The 13,886-nt window shown below is 42.4% G+C and overlaps 1 long non-coding RNA gene across 1 annotated transcript in view; it reads right to left on the bottom strand.

Moving 5' to 3' along the window:
• Positions 1-13,568, bottom strand: part of LOC124281332 — a 165,385-nt gene extending 151,817 nt beyond the window's left edge. Inside the window, exon 1 of the long non-coding RNA XR_006899904.1 lies at positions 13,270-13,568. This is a non-coding gene — a long non-coding RNA (uncharacterized LOC124281332). The remainder of the gene's footprint in view (positions 1-13,269) is intronic.
• Between the last annotated feature and the right edge of the window lie 318 nt (positions 13,569-13,886).

Raw genomic sequence — 13,886 nt, 5'->3', positions numbered from 1 at the left:
GATGCTTGCCACTCGAGAAAAACGAGAAAAATGGAAACAGGAAACAAACATATTTGTCTTTTGACCTCAACCATCTGGAATCAACAAGGGATTACGAATTTGTACCCGAAATCTTGATCGAGATTCGTATCCTAAACCGCGATACACTATATAGTGACCCCAGTGCAGCATGCAATAACCCAATATACGAGGGAGTGTATGATATAACTTTTTATACAAACCGATTTCAATTAGACAGAACTTATTTCCGGGAAAGCGGGATAGGCTTTGTAGATTTCCTGTGTTACAAGATCGAATCTGTGAATGAGAAATTACGTGACGCTCTGCCTCCTCGAAGACTTGAAAATGATATTGATGAGTCAATTATGGTTAATTGCCTGCAGTAATTATATTAAATAGGGGTATGAGAATAGGCGGCGTTCAAGAAGTGCAAGTGTATTCAAATATCAGCATAACCTCTTTTACTAATAGGGTTACCCGAGTCTTCGTTGAACATTTCAAAGGAATTGAATCCCAACATCGTCTTCTTAAAGGACGTAATCGAGTCTCTATAAAATGCATCCAGTTTTCAAAAGGTATAAAGATGTACTGTTATAAACGCATGTCTTCGAGAATCTTTAACAGTATCCATGCGTGTGCATTAAGAACATGCCATACATATCAGAAACGCACGACATGTTTGAACAGTATTTGATGTACAAGCTTATCTCAACACGTCGAAACGTCAAAGTGAAATTGAACAATTCAGTGAAATCCAAAAAGCCATCGCCAGATAATAACCAGTCTCTACTTGCTGCTGCAACAGTGGGTGTCTTTGGTTTGACGCCGCCTTTAGCAATATTCCAGCAATATCACGGCTGGGGACACCAGAAATGGGCTTCACACATTGTACCCATCTGGGGAATCGAACCCGGGCCTTTAACCACTAGGCTACCCCACCGCCCTCTCTGCTGCCACAGATTCCATGGTACGTAAAGACCAAATAAAGATGAGACTATGTGAAAATATCACGACAAGTCGATGATGACACTACAGTTTCGTGAAAAAGGAAAACGCACAAACACCGTTCTGAAATAAGACAAAATGAACCTGACAATATGGCTTTCGTTCCCATGACAACATATCATGACATGGTTAAGGGACGCAACTCTGCATTGTGAATTCTGCCCCTTAGGTCTCCCGTAACCCCATTCTATCCACTTCATCTGGATGACTACAAAAAGTACATTGCAGTACGATCAATATGACCCCATACAATCACTTTGAAACCCTTCCACAACGTGTTAATTCCAGAAATTGCATAACAAATCTCAACACGTTACAATTCACGTCTGCTTGTAAATATTAATGCATTGAGTGATACTCAAACAATCCGAATAGACGGTATGTGGTAAAATACTCGGACTCATCACGTAGGCTGGACTCTCGTTGCGGAATCCACTTTAAGAAGTCGACTTTACCGACTCTTTCAGAACACAAGGAGATCGCCCTCAGTGGAGCCAATTACATCCAGATAGGTACAGTTATTCTCTAAGATAGCATCGATGGCCTGTGTCAGTTTGGTCGTCTGCTTCGCTCAAGGAAAATCACGTTCATCTCAATAGCGGAAGTTGGCGGTTGTCGGCAAATGGCGGAACATCGCCCTATTGTCACGTCTGCGCCATTGACAGGGTAACGAAAGAAACGTTGGTGATATGGGAGAGATTGACTCTTCCTTGCCCCAACCGTGCCCTGGTTATCGCCTATAGGGGAAACACGGCCATTATATTGGCCACTTCCGGTGCTGGCCACTTCAGTATTACCAGACGCAGGCCACAAGCACGAGCTCCCTAGGGACAGGAGTGTCTGGTTTGGACAGAGCCAATCTAACATTGCGGGCAGAAAGAAACAGATTTACGACTGTACAATTCTGATTAAGTATAGTTCTCTTGGCTGAAATGTCAGAGACGCGATATACGTTCATATCTCTATAAATGAGGCCATGCATCACTATCCGCCATTGTCCGACAAAACGTAAAGCAATATGGAGAGATAGATTTAAGGTTCTCGCTTCGAAATGAGATGTCACAATTGTTCCAAGTTGCATATATGGATTATCGTTTTTCATATTGTTTTGAAAATAACGCATTAATCGTTGTTACGGCAGGACCTATAAACGCTCAAAAAAGTCTGGCTGCTATTGATTGTTAGCAAGATTTGTCGTTAATAACATTTATGCTACTTCGTAGCACATTTCTGATTTTGACATAAACCATCAACGCTTCCCAGACAATCGCAATGGTCATCTGGTGATCCATTCTCAACCATCCTGGCACGGAACCAAAAAGTGGCCAAATCACCTACTGTCGTAATTGCTACACTTCAACATATGTACACCAGTCTTAATACTAAATGTCTTTGTGAAATTGAGAAGTATGAAATTCTGTCTAAACCGTTACTAAAACATGTTGGCTTACAAAATGGTCTATTTATGAAATGACATTCAGACTATCATGTGAACCAATGAACTAACGCTTAGTCCCTGAATATATATAACTTTGATAGTAACAAATAAACCCATTTAAATTGAAAAGGAGCCCCAGTGAGTTTGGGGATTTGGGGAAATCTAGCCTTGCTTCATTTAGGGCTTGAGCATTGCAAGGAGGGCTAGGCATTAAGGAAAATAATGTGGTTCAGGTCTGTGAGACAGAACAGTGAACCAACATTTTAAGGCCAATCGGATGTTGGTTCACAGGTGGTTCATTGTACTGGATTGCGTTTCTTCTACTCTGACAAAGTGCCATTCATTCAAAATATGGATAAAAACGGGATCAGGTAAGAAAGACAATTGCATATGTGCTTGCAGCAAGTCAGCTTGGTTGTTAATAATGCATCGGACAGACTCCCGACTGCGCCAGCAATAGCATGACCACGTTTACACCCAGGCTTTAGAACGCTGCCAGGGAAATGGTAATCTCCGCTCACAGAAAACCTACGCCTCTATTACATTATTCAGAAACACGCTGCAGCAGAGTTGATGGGTGACTTCACAGAAGATATCAAATCGTAGAACATGATTATCGAGATGGAAACTGGGCGACAATATACGCCGGCAGCGCTTGATTGTGTAATATCTGACTATTGACAACCTCAACACCTCCTCATCAGGAGTAATTAGGATCAAAGGTTACACAACTATTTTATTGAATATGTTGGGAAATCCTCTTAAAGTAGGTTGGATGGGTTTCAATGCAAGGTAACCTGCAAAGATGCTAAGATTATTACGTCTTTAGTATGTTGACTCAAGTTTGTAATGGCTATGGTTTATCGCTTCATTCTAGACATATGGGCTCCATAAAATCGAAAGTCTTTAAGACACTTTACAGGGTCAGCAATGATGTGTGCTTGTTTGGTATTTAATCACACATTCAGCAACATCCCAGCTACATGGCGGCCATATGTAGAATCGATTCTGAACCAGACAATCCAGTGACTGACAACCTCATCATCGATCTTCGCAATTGGGATAAGATAACATGCATCAACCAATCTTCAGATCTGACCTTCCAACAACGTCTCCTGTAAGGAACTGCATTGGTTGGTGAAAACCAGTTCTTACCCGGCTTCAATGATGAGTTAAAATATCACTTAAGTAAATTACTGTTTCGTCTGTGATACGACTTTCATATGAAACCAGAATGTGGGTCAACGGTACAGATTATGACCGGTCTCGGCGCTGCGGGGTGGTCAGAACTGGGATCGGGTGGTCAGTCTCGCTGACTTGGTTGACACATGTCATCGTATCCTAACTGCGTAGATCGATGCCGTTGATCACTGGATTGTCTGGTCTCGATTATTTACAGATCGCCGCCAGCTGGAATATTGCTGAGTGCGGCGTAAAACTAAACTCACCCACTCACTCAGAACGTTAGAGATTGGTGACCAAGTCGTCTAAGTGGACATAATTATCCGTGAAGAGTTATGTCCCTTTGGCATGCCGGGATCGTATGATCACAGATTCAATCTGTTTCAGGGCCTGTTATCTTTGGGCTTTCCTCCTGTATGAAGTTGACACGCAATGACGTAACTGGAATACTGTTCGTAAAACCAAACTCACTCACTTCTTAACGCAAGCAATTATCAATCAATGATGAGTGATTGAGTGAGTGAGTTTAGGTTTACGCCGCACGCAGCAATATTCCTGCTATATGGCGGCGGTCTGTAAATAATCGAGTCTGGACCAGACAATCCAGTGACCAACAGCATGAGCATCGATCTGCGCAATTGGGAACCGATGACATGTGTCAACCAAGCCAGCGAGCCTGAGCACCCGATCCCGTTAGTCGCCTCTTACGACAAGCATGGGTTACTGAAGGTTCATTCTAACCCGGACCTTCACGGGTTCAATCAATGATGAAATTTCGGAGGCTAAAGAAACACACACGGGGCACGAACACAATCCGGTGTAACAATGGTGAGGAACATACTCCGGCAGCTCCGGCAGCGTCTTCGACAGCCAAAGATGTTTTCTTGCTGGAGTTAGTGAGTGGATAGGGACTGACATTGATGCAAACACTGAGGATGGAGAAAACACACATGGGCTTCATGAGGGACTATACTTCCCGGTCACTCAGCACTACCAGCTGAATATTATCATAAATACTTATCGTGTTTGGTGCAACCTGAGGGTAAATCATCAAAAGGATTAACTAATGAAAAAGACTCTCACACAGTCATGCCCCCTTCCCCCCTCCCCTCGACACACACGAGCACGCACTCACTCACGCACACACACATACATGCATAAATACACACGCACATATACAATATACATGCTCAATACTGTTGTGATGTATAGATATAATGGCTTACCGACATACCACAACGAGATATCCTCGCTACAACAACTTAATAACAAAACATATCAGAGTTGTAATATGTAATCTACATAATGCCCCTATACAAACCCATCCAGCGTACAGAACACATGTAATATTGGCACAAACAACATCAAGCTAGCCCACAAAGGTTCTAATCAACTGGGACGCCATTGAAATGTAAAACCGTTATTACAAATGGTCTCAATTTGCACACTTCTATGCAGTGGAACACGCACCCATGTGCCTTTGCTCAGGTGGCTGTGCAGTTGGTAGTATTACACTAGGATAAAGCTATATTGATTTGTAAAGAAAAAACCTCTGAACACATCGATATACAGCACGCCATTGCCCAGGCCGAACACACACTAGCAGTATTGTGGGGCCGGGTTTAATTAATCTCACAACCCAGTGCTACCTGGCAGGTCATCATTTAATGTCATCCTTTAATGTCATCCAAGGATGCATTGAATGGCGATTTTTGAGATGCAGTAGTTTGTTTTCCTAATCCGCCATGCCCCGTAATTCTGGATCGAGGAATTCTGTGAAGGGGGTCCCGGCCTCGTTGGTTTAATTTCCTTTCCACAACGTAGGACGACTTTAGTTAATTAGCTACATTAACTAACATTATCGCAAAACAACCCTAGGAGGTTTTTGGTCCGTGTTTCACTGTTGCTCAATGCATATTGTGCTTCTGGTCTTTGGGTAGTTTTTAGGCGTGGGCATCTTTGGCTGATGAGCTGCTCCACTGGGTGTTTTCAATATGTTTGCTGATGCGGTTTGGGTGATGCGGGAAGGAGATGCTCGACGGTTTATCAGTTAATCAAACGATGAGTGATTTTAGATGTTCTATTTCTTAACGACGTTTCTCGTTTATGCTCATTTATACTCAACAGGGAAGTTGTGACCTGGAGTGATTACGTCAGTTCAACCATAAAGTCCGTGCCCCACGCTGAGAAACGTAATGGTGGAAGGTCATTTGTGTGTTTTATGTGAAACACTTACACACATGATAAAAGAGGTTGTGTGCAGGCAGGAAAATCTTAATGACATAAAGTACTTCGAGTTCTTCGACGCACAGCTTCCACATTTCCAGACAAGCGTAATACCGATGTTGACATTGCATATGAATGCATCATGCCGAGACTATACGGTAGAAACGACATATCGATACTATAGTTGTAGTCTTTGACTACAAGGACTATTATTGCCATTTGAATACAAGGGATATTACTATTGAATCATTATTGGTGCTAACGTTAATGTGAACACCCGGTGTCACCACTGATTTACAGTGAACCATCGATATATGTGTGGTCACAAATCAGTTCAAGTTAAGTAACGTTGAGCGCGGAGAGTCCTTGGATGGGTGACCGTGTTTGGCAGCTTGACTCCTGAGAGTTTCCAGGACTTCAGTCCTGTCCCACAACGAAGAACATGTGATACATGTGGTCTCACCTCAGACAAGTGAGTTTGTTCAAAATTTCTTCTGTTCACCCAGCAGAGAATGGGTACCCGGTGGGATAAGTCATGTGGCTATTAACCTTCTAGCGCTTCACAGGCAGCTTGGGTTATCCGGGGTAATAGTCAGGTTGTGACTGTACGCTTTGAGCATGCTGGGGCTTGGATATATGAGCGGTACAAATATGCTATTATATTATAATAATAATTATTATATATTATCATTATATATTTTCACCGATATTCTGCTTTCGGAATCATGGTTATCGAGAAGTATGATCCTCTGGTAATGACGTTATATATTTCATGCACATAGTTAATAATATAAAACTGAGATGCACATGTGGTTGTAAAAATACAAATTAAAACTAATGTGTAATGTCTCATGTATATTCTGTGCGGGACGACTAGAAAATCATACACTGAAGTCGCTTCATCGTCGATGATGTTTAACCGAACTGGGGCTCACCCATTAAGCTTACACGCCCTGACCGTGGATTTGTATAGTTACGAGAACGTTGCTCTTCTCAATGAAGGATAGTATTGGTTGAAGTCGATCCGGATATAGCCGTGTGACATGGATCTCGGCGAATGTTACTCCTACTTCCAATAAAGCCCCACAGCTTACAGTAACTGAGATGGATATACGCTGGAGAAGAGTACCGGAAGTGGTGGAGGATCCCGAATCAACACCAACGTGGCTCTGTGCCATCAATACGCAAGAGCTGATTTGTCTTCATTTACATTGACATGTGGCACTAACGGAGATGATAGATTACTGAACACCGGGTGTCTCCTCAGCTATTAAAATATGGCGTCCTGTACATTTATTATTTGTTCTTTAGAACCTGCTGATCCTTTTCAGCTCTACGCTCACCTACGAACAGCTGGTGTACCTTAATGCTTATTGTTTGTTCTTTACAATCGGCTAATCCTTTTACGCTCAACCAGGAACACCTGGTGTCCTAAACGATTATTATTTGTGTTTTAGAATCTGCTAATAATTGTCTGCCGTACGGTCAGCTACGAGCGTCCGGTGTCCATAACATTTACTATTTGTTGCTTGGAATCTGCTAATTCCTTTTAACCAGTGTTTATAGACTGTTGGTAACTTTCAAAGGAAAACTTGTGTTTATTTTATAACGTCACTCTAAACTCCATTATTGCTGTACGACGACGGAGTGTATAGTCAGGTCTGGACAAACCTGTGATTGATATAATGAGCAGTGCCTCCTCCGTCTGGTCACGATGGCATGCAATGGACACGATGACCCGAACCATGTGGTCGCCTCTTACAGCCACTTGCAATTGGATTTAGGGGGAACACAGACTGATCTAACCGGAAACCCCACCGATTGACGATGGACAAACCTTGAGCACATCAATTTATTCATAATTAAATATTTTAACGAATTAGACCTCGTGGGCCTTCATTGCCTTAAAAAACTATCAACAGACATCTTGTTGAGACAGATCAGGATACCTTCATGGCGTTCGTGTGTTTTGAATTTAATATTAAGTCACACTTATCTTTCTCTCTCAAACAGCCGTACATCTACATCCAGCTATGAAACTGTCATAGTATCCCTATATCTGGCGTCCCAGGCCCAGACTGCGGGATGCTTGGAATTTGAAAAGTCTCGCATATAACGAATCTGTCAATCTCGTATCTCGACACTTCAGCTGTATTAATTTAACATTCCATTTTCGAAAGCCTGATATGGCACCGGCATGTATACTTACTACAGAACACAATCCAGAACAGATAAATCAAATAATGAACTATATATTCCCAGTGATTAAATCTATATCCAAAGTGACACCAAACAAACTGCATACGTTTAAACTCGTCTCTTCAGGCCAGCTTATCGGTTGGCTGGTTATTGTCTAAAGGCATACAATTGCAGGATTTGATCGTTATGGAAGTGCCACCACTATATATGCACCCCGCCACCCCCTAGTCCCACACCTAACCGGTAAACACTTACATCATAAAGCATTCTGCCGTGCAGCTGATGTAGAGCTTGTGTACACATTGATGTAAGTGTCGGTTTCATCGCTGCATCCGTAATGTCAATATGGTACATTAGCAGATCGATACTGTTCATTTCTGCTTAGCAAAGCGTTGTTTTTATCAATATGAACTAAACTACCGGCCAAAATAAAGTACCCACTTATGTTTCATGGTTGATAATATAACACAGAGAAAATGGCTATCGCTTGTATGTTTGTCTGTTGTTTAAAGCCACATTCAGCAATATTCCAGCTATATGACGGCGGTCTGTAAATAATCGAGTCTGGACCAGACAATGCCGTGATCAACAACATGAGCATCGATCTACGCAATCGGGACACCATGATGTGGTCAGGCTTGCTGACTTAGCTGACACATAGTATCGTAAATTCCGTAGATCGATGCTCATGCTGTTGATCACTGGTTTGACTGGTCCAGACTCAATTATTTACAGACCGCTGGAATATGGATGGGTGTTGAGTGCGGCGTTACACACGAAACTAACCAAAGAACTGCAAGTTGTTTGCGATACAAAGTGGGATTGTATGGCGGTGTAAATGCAGATGTAGTATGTAATTTAAACCTCAAAGCCAGAAAATAACTAGTCTCGATTATTCGACGAAACACCAGGTGTTCAAGGCAAACTAGAGGTGACAATTATAAAAATGGATCTTTCATAATCGGTGACAACACCGACCATCGGTAGAAACCGCCACTCATGGTATTAGGTTGATTCTCCTCAGGGAGCTGATAACGGACTGAATACGTTATGCTACGTCATGTTCCGTCGTTGGTATTGTCAGCAAAGTTTCTTTGTGTACCGTTATCGTTTAACTTTTCATATTTTAAAACGCCGTATGAATAAAAGATTTGTTATTTTTTATATGTTGAAACCAGAGACAAGGTAAAGAGCTTGTGATGATTACACACGATAGGGGCCTCAGTTTAAATCTGATAAGCTCAGACCATGGATGAGTAGCAGATTTTAGACAAACGTGACGCCAGCAGTGCGGTGCATGATATAAGATGAAATCGATGGAAAGACTCCGCAGTGACATTTGAGTGTAACCTTTCTCTGAACATGAGAAACAGAATTTGAAATGTAAAGAGAAGAACGGTGTTTCCATTCTGGAATATATTACTGTTACCCGAGACTAACGACTGGATAACAATAAACAACGGTTATAACGAATTAATAAAATAGTTCGTTATAACCCTAGCTTTATCGGCTACCAAACCCTCCCTTGATATAAGTAGACTTACGATATTTTACTCTTAATACACGATATTTTACTCTTAATACACGATATTTTACTCTTCATACACGATATTTTACTCTTAATACACGACAATACACGATATTTTACTCTTAATACACGATATTTTACTCTTAATACACGATATTTTACTCTTCATAATGCCAAGTCCAAAAGAATTACATGTAGATTATATATCGAGTTAACGAATGAGGGACTTGTTTACGGTAACTGAGTGAGTTAGTGTGTGAGTGAGTGAGTGAGTGAGTGAGTGAGTGAGGATGAGTTTAATTTTACGCCGCACTCAGCAACATTCCAGCCATACAGCGACGGTCTGTAAATAATCGAGTCTGAACCAGAGACGTCCACAGAGGAACACTGACAGAAAGGATTGACCAACACGCTGCTCCACCCTTTATCCAATCGAACACGCAAAAGGCTGGTTAATCCTGCAAGTCAGCCTTATGCCTTTTGACCCAAATAACGAAGGTTCTTCACGGAATGGTTTATACGTTTCACAGACATAAGTGTGCATTGCCACATTTTGTGTCTTGATGCATGGACCAAAGTAATAACAAATGTTACCAAAATCGCGCCAGTTTGAAATCCAGTGATCAACAGCACGAGTATCAGTCTAGGCAACTGGGAACCGATGACATGTCTCAACCAAGTCATCGAGTCTGACCACCCGATCCCGTCAGTCGCCTCTTACGACAAGCATGTGTTGCTGAAGACCAGTTCTAACCCGGATCTTCACAGGATGGGTTGAATCATAAAGGCGTGTGAGGTATATGGGATGAAAGCATGAAGTGATGCAGGTGTTAAATGTTTGTCTTTGGTGAAACTGGGCGCACTTGAATGGTGCTGGCATATCAAGAAACTGGGCTAACTACCGGTTATACCAAAGGTGCTTGGGATAAGCGAGTATGGATTTAGGCCGCTTTTAGCAATATTCCAGCAACATCACGGCAGGGGACACCAGAAATGGGCTTCACATATTGTACCCATGTGGGGAATCGAACCCGGGTCTTCGGCGTGACGGGCGAACGCTTTAACCACTAGGCTGCCCTACCGCTCAAAGGCGTTTGGACAAAGCCATACACCTATGTATTTGTTGTCATTATCAGCAGTCAAGTTTGAGTGAGTGAGTGAGTGAGTTTAGTTTTACGCCGCTTTTAGCAATATTCCAGCAATATCACGGCGGGGGACACCAGAAATGGGCTTAACACATTGTACCCACGTGGGGAATCGAACCCGGGTTTTCGGCGTGACGAGCGAACGCTTTAACCACTAGGCTACCCCACCGCCCCAGTCAAGTTTGAGGGGACACGGGTGGCCCTGTCGACTAAGACACCGCTGTGTTGCTGTGGGCTTTAGAAATGTCACAAACCTATAATCGAATCCAGGTTCTCTAGTTTATATGTCCAGGTGTGTCTGCACCATGCCCGTGCCTGTGGTCTCTCCAAAGTGATGCTCGTCTTGGACCTACATATGTTTGTTCTTTTCCAACTGCATTAAGCTGACATGTCTGATATGTGTGGAATATGTTTGAACCAACACACTTTTGTCTGAGTCTTTGGGTATCTTAGTGGTGAAGAAATAGCTAGGGTGGAGGAAGATGCAACAATGTTTATGACGTCTTTTTATGTGAAATACGGTAGCATTGACAAAAGTAGCCCCTAGGGCAGGGGTTCAAAAATCCCATCGCCCGACGCCCGGGACAAGTCAGTTTTCATTTCGGGCAATCAAATAATGGTATCTTACTTCTGCGTGGGCTACTAGATAATTTCCACTTATGGTTTCAAACTGCAAATAAACTTTGATTTAATTTCATATCTGCTCAAAATGTAGCTATTAAATTTCGCAATGATAATAAAGTAGAGTTATCTTTCTTTGCTATTTATCACTTTTCAATAAATAGTCCAGTAAACATTAACATCAAATACCATGTTGATTTCTTCTTTCATAATTATATCATCATAATAATGTCATAAAATCAGGGCAAGTGGAAAATTAGTCAGGACAAGTTACTTTCTTAAAGTCACTTGCCCTGTGGCAAGTGGCTTTTAAAAAAAAATTTGAACCCCTGTAGGGGCCACAATTGAACAGCACACTTATCTACTGTCTCCATGTGACCAATTGCGTGAGTGAGTGAGTGAGTGAGTGAGTGAGTGAGTGTTTAACGATCCTCTACAATATTCCATTTCTTCACAACACGAAAACATTCGAGTCTTGGACAGACAAACCAGTGATAGATAACGGGAGCAACAAGAAATCACCTAGGTAACAGATCGTGTCAAACGAACTTTTAGTTGCCATGGAGATCATGGGTAGTGGTTACCGTTTACAAGGGAAGTGTTGTCTAAGAAACATCCAAAGAACAAACACCCAATGTTCCTACAGTCGCCATGTCTGTAAGCGGTAAACCAATTAAGATATATTGGTTCAGGTAAAGGCACACAGGGTCAGCTGGTCAACGACTAGCCTCACAGAATGTACCGTTAACCTGCAGGTTATACTCAGCATACAAAACACATGATGCGAACTGCTCAGCCATTAAGTACGATGTTATCAATTCTGCTGAAAATAGACTCGTTGTTTTCAGTTGAGACAATACAACAACCGTGAGTTAGATGGATGAAACAGAAAACGCATCCAGGTCTTACGAACGGAAACCTTTTTTTTGAAGATCAGTCATGATTTTTAACGCGCATTGCATCCTAGCCTTGGAACAGGAAAAGCTAAACTACAAATCCGAACAAAAATCATTTCGTGACATTCGCTCTCTCTCGACTGAATAATTGATATTTTGCCCTTTACACTCGCATGCTGTATAAACAATGTTCTGTCTCTTGGTGATCGTGTACAACTAAATTGATGTAATTCCCTAAAATGAAGAACCTCCCTGGAAGGGGCTACAATTACACGGAGTGGCGTGGAATTACGTTTACCACCAGCGACCTGAATACCAGGGCAGAGGCCATTCTGCGACCCAGTTCCTGTGTTTCAAAAATTGTTATTTCAACATCTGCTACGGAGCATTATGCTCCGACATTTGAGTCCGGAGATAAAAGGAAAAAAACAACATCTCTTTGCTACTGCTGTTGCTTTTGAAGGAGAACGGCCAGTTGGTCACTAGAGACACTGCTGACCGTTGCCTATAGGCAAGGATTTGGAGTCAAAGCGTGCAGTATTGGATATTGTGAGAAGAATCGCGGTGCCATCGAGGACAGAGAGCTTGTATTATCAAATCAAACACTGGATGTTTGCATTGTTAGGACTTAACGAGGAATGGCGCGTATGTGAACGACCTGCCAATGAGAATTTCATAACATGCTTCCAATTAGGAACATGGTGTTTGGGCAGGTTGTTAGCAAGGTAACCAAAACAGTACCTTGGGAAAAGATCTTATAACATAAACAATGATAGTCATAACTAGGTTCTATAATATTTAGACTGACAGTTTATTGGTACGGTGCAGCACTGGGGCGAAAACAAATAAGGAGGCAAATGATACAGGCTTGGATGAAGCGGTTCCATGTATCATTATCAGACAACGACATGATCCCCATATGGGCGACTTGTCCGGAGCACGCAGAATACAAGTAATCACAGCCCACACGCGCCACGCTCGTGTTACAGCGGCTCGCAAAACATAAGCAGAGAGAAAATACGAACTTACCTTCGATATACAGCGAGATGATAGCGGGAGGCACGCTTCTGAAGCTAGAATCCCGCGGCTTGGAGCTCGTTCAGCCTTGTTAAAGAGCTGGCCGAAACAGTGCTCACTCGAACCTCTCGCTGTTTATATCAAATTAAGAAAATTTGATTCTCATCTACTACTGCCTGTTTAGCACACAGGCGAGTCCGGCAACTGGCTATTGATTTTCCTCCTCGCTCATGTCCAAACGTTTAAGGTAATGCAATTCCATTGTACAGAGCCCAAGACCATTATGCAGACGACATGCAGTGTGGGTAATACAGCGCTTGGCCTCGCACTAGTTACCTCCCTTCCATCACCGACAGCCATTACGCAACATTGGCGCCGGGGGTGATAATGAATTATCAATAAGTTATTCAAGTTCAACAAACACTCATCCGAAGGAGGGTTCGGGAAAAGTCGGGAAAGTTCGATCGGAATCGGAAGAAATCGGGAATCTTCGTTGTTTAGGTCGCAACACAATGAAGGGACCCGCACAAACAGCTGACATTTCATTACCGTTATTTTCATACAACCACAAGTTCTCGATTGATCCTCTTATAAAGTAATTAGCTAGGGAAGCGAGCGATTGGCATTTG

The sequence above is a fragment of the Haliotis rubra genome, unplaced genomic scaffold (assembly GCF_003918875.1).
Source record: "Haliotis rubra isolate DU_JTF1 unplaced genomic scaffold, ASM391887v1 Scf282, whole genome shotgun sequence".
Taxonomy (NCBI): Eukaryota; Metazoa; Mollusca; class Gastropoda; order Lepetellida; family Haliotidae; genus Haliotis; species Haliotis rubra.
Note: the sequence above shows the minus strand (reverse complement) of the source record. Positions and strands in the feature narration are given on the sequence as shown.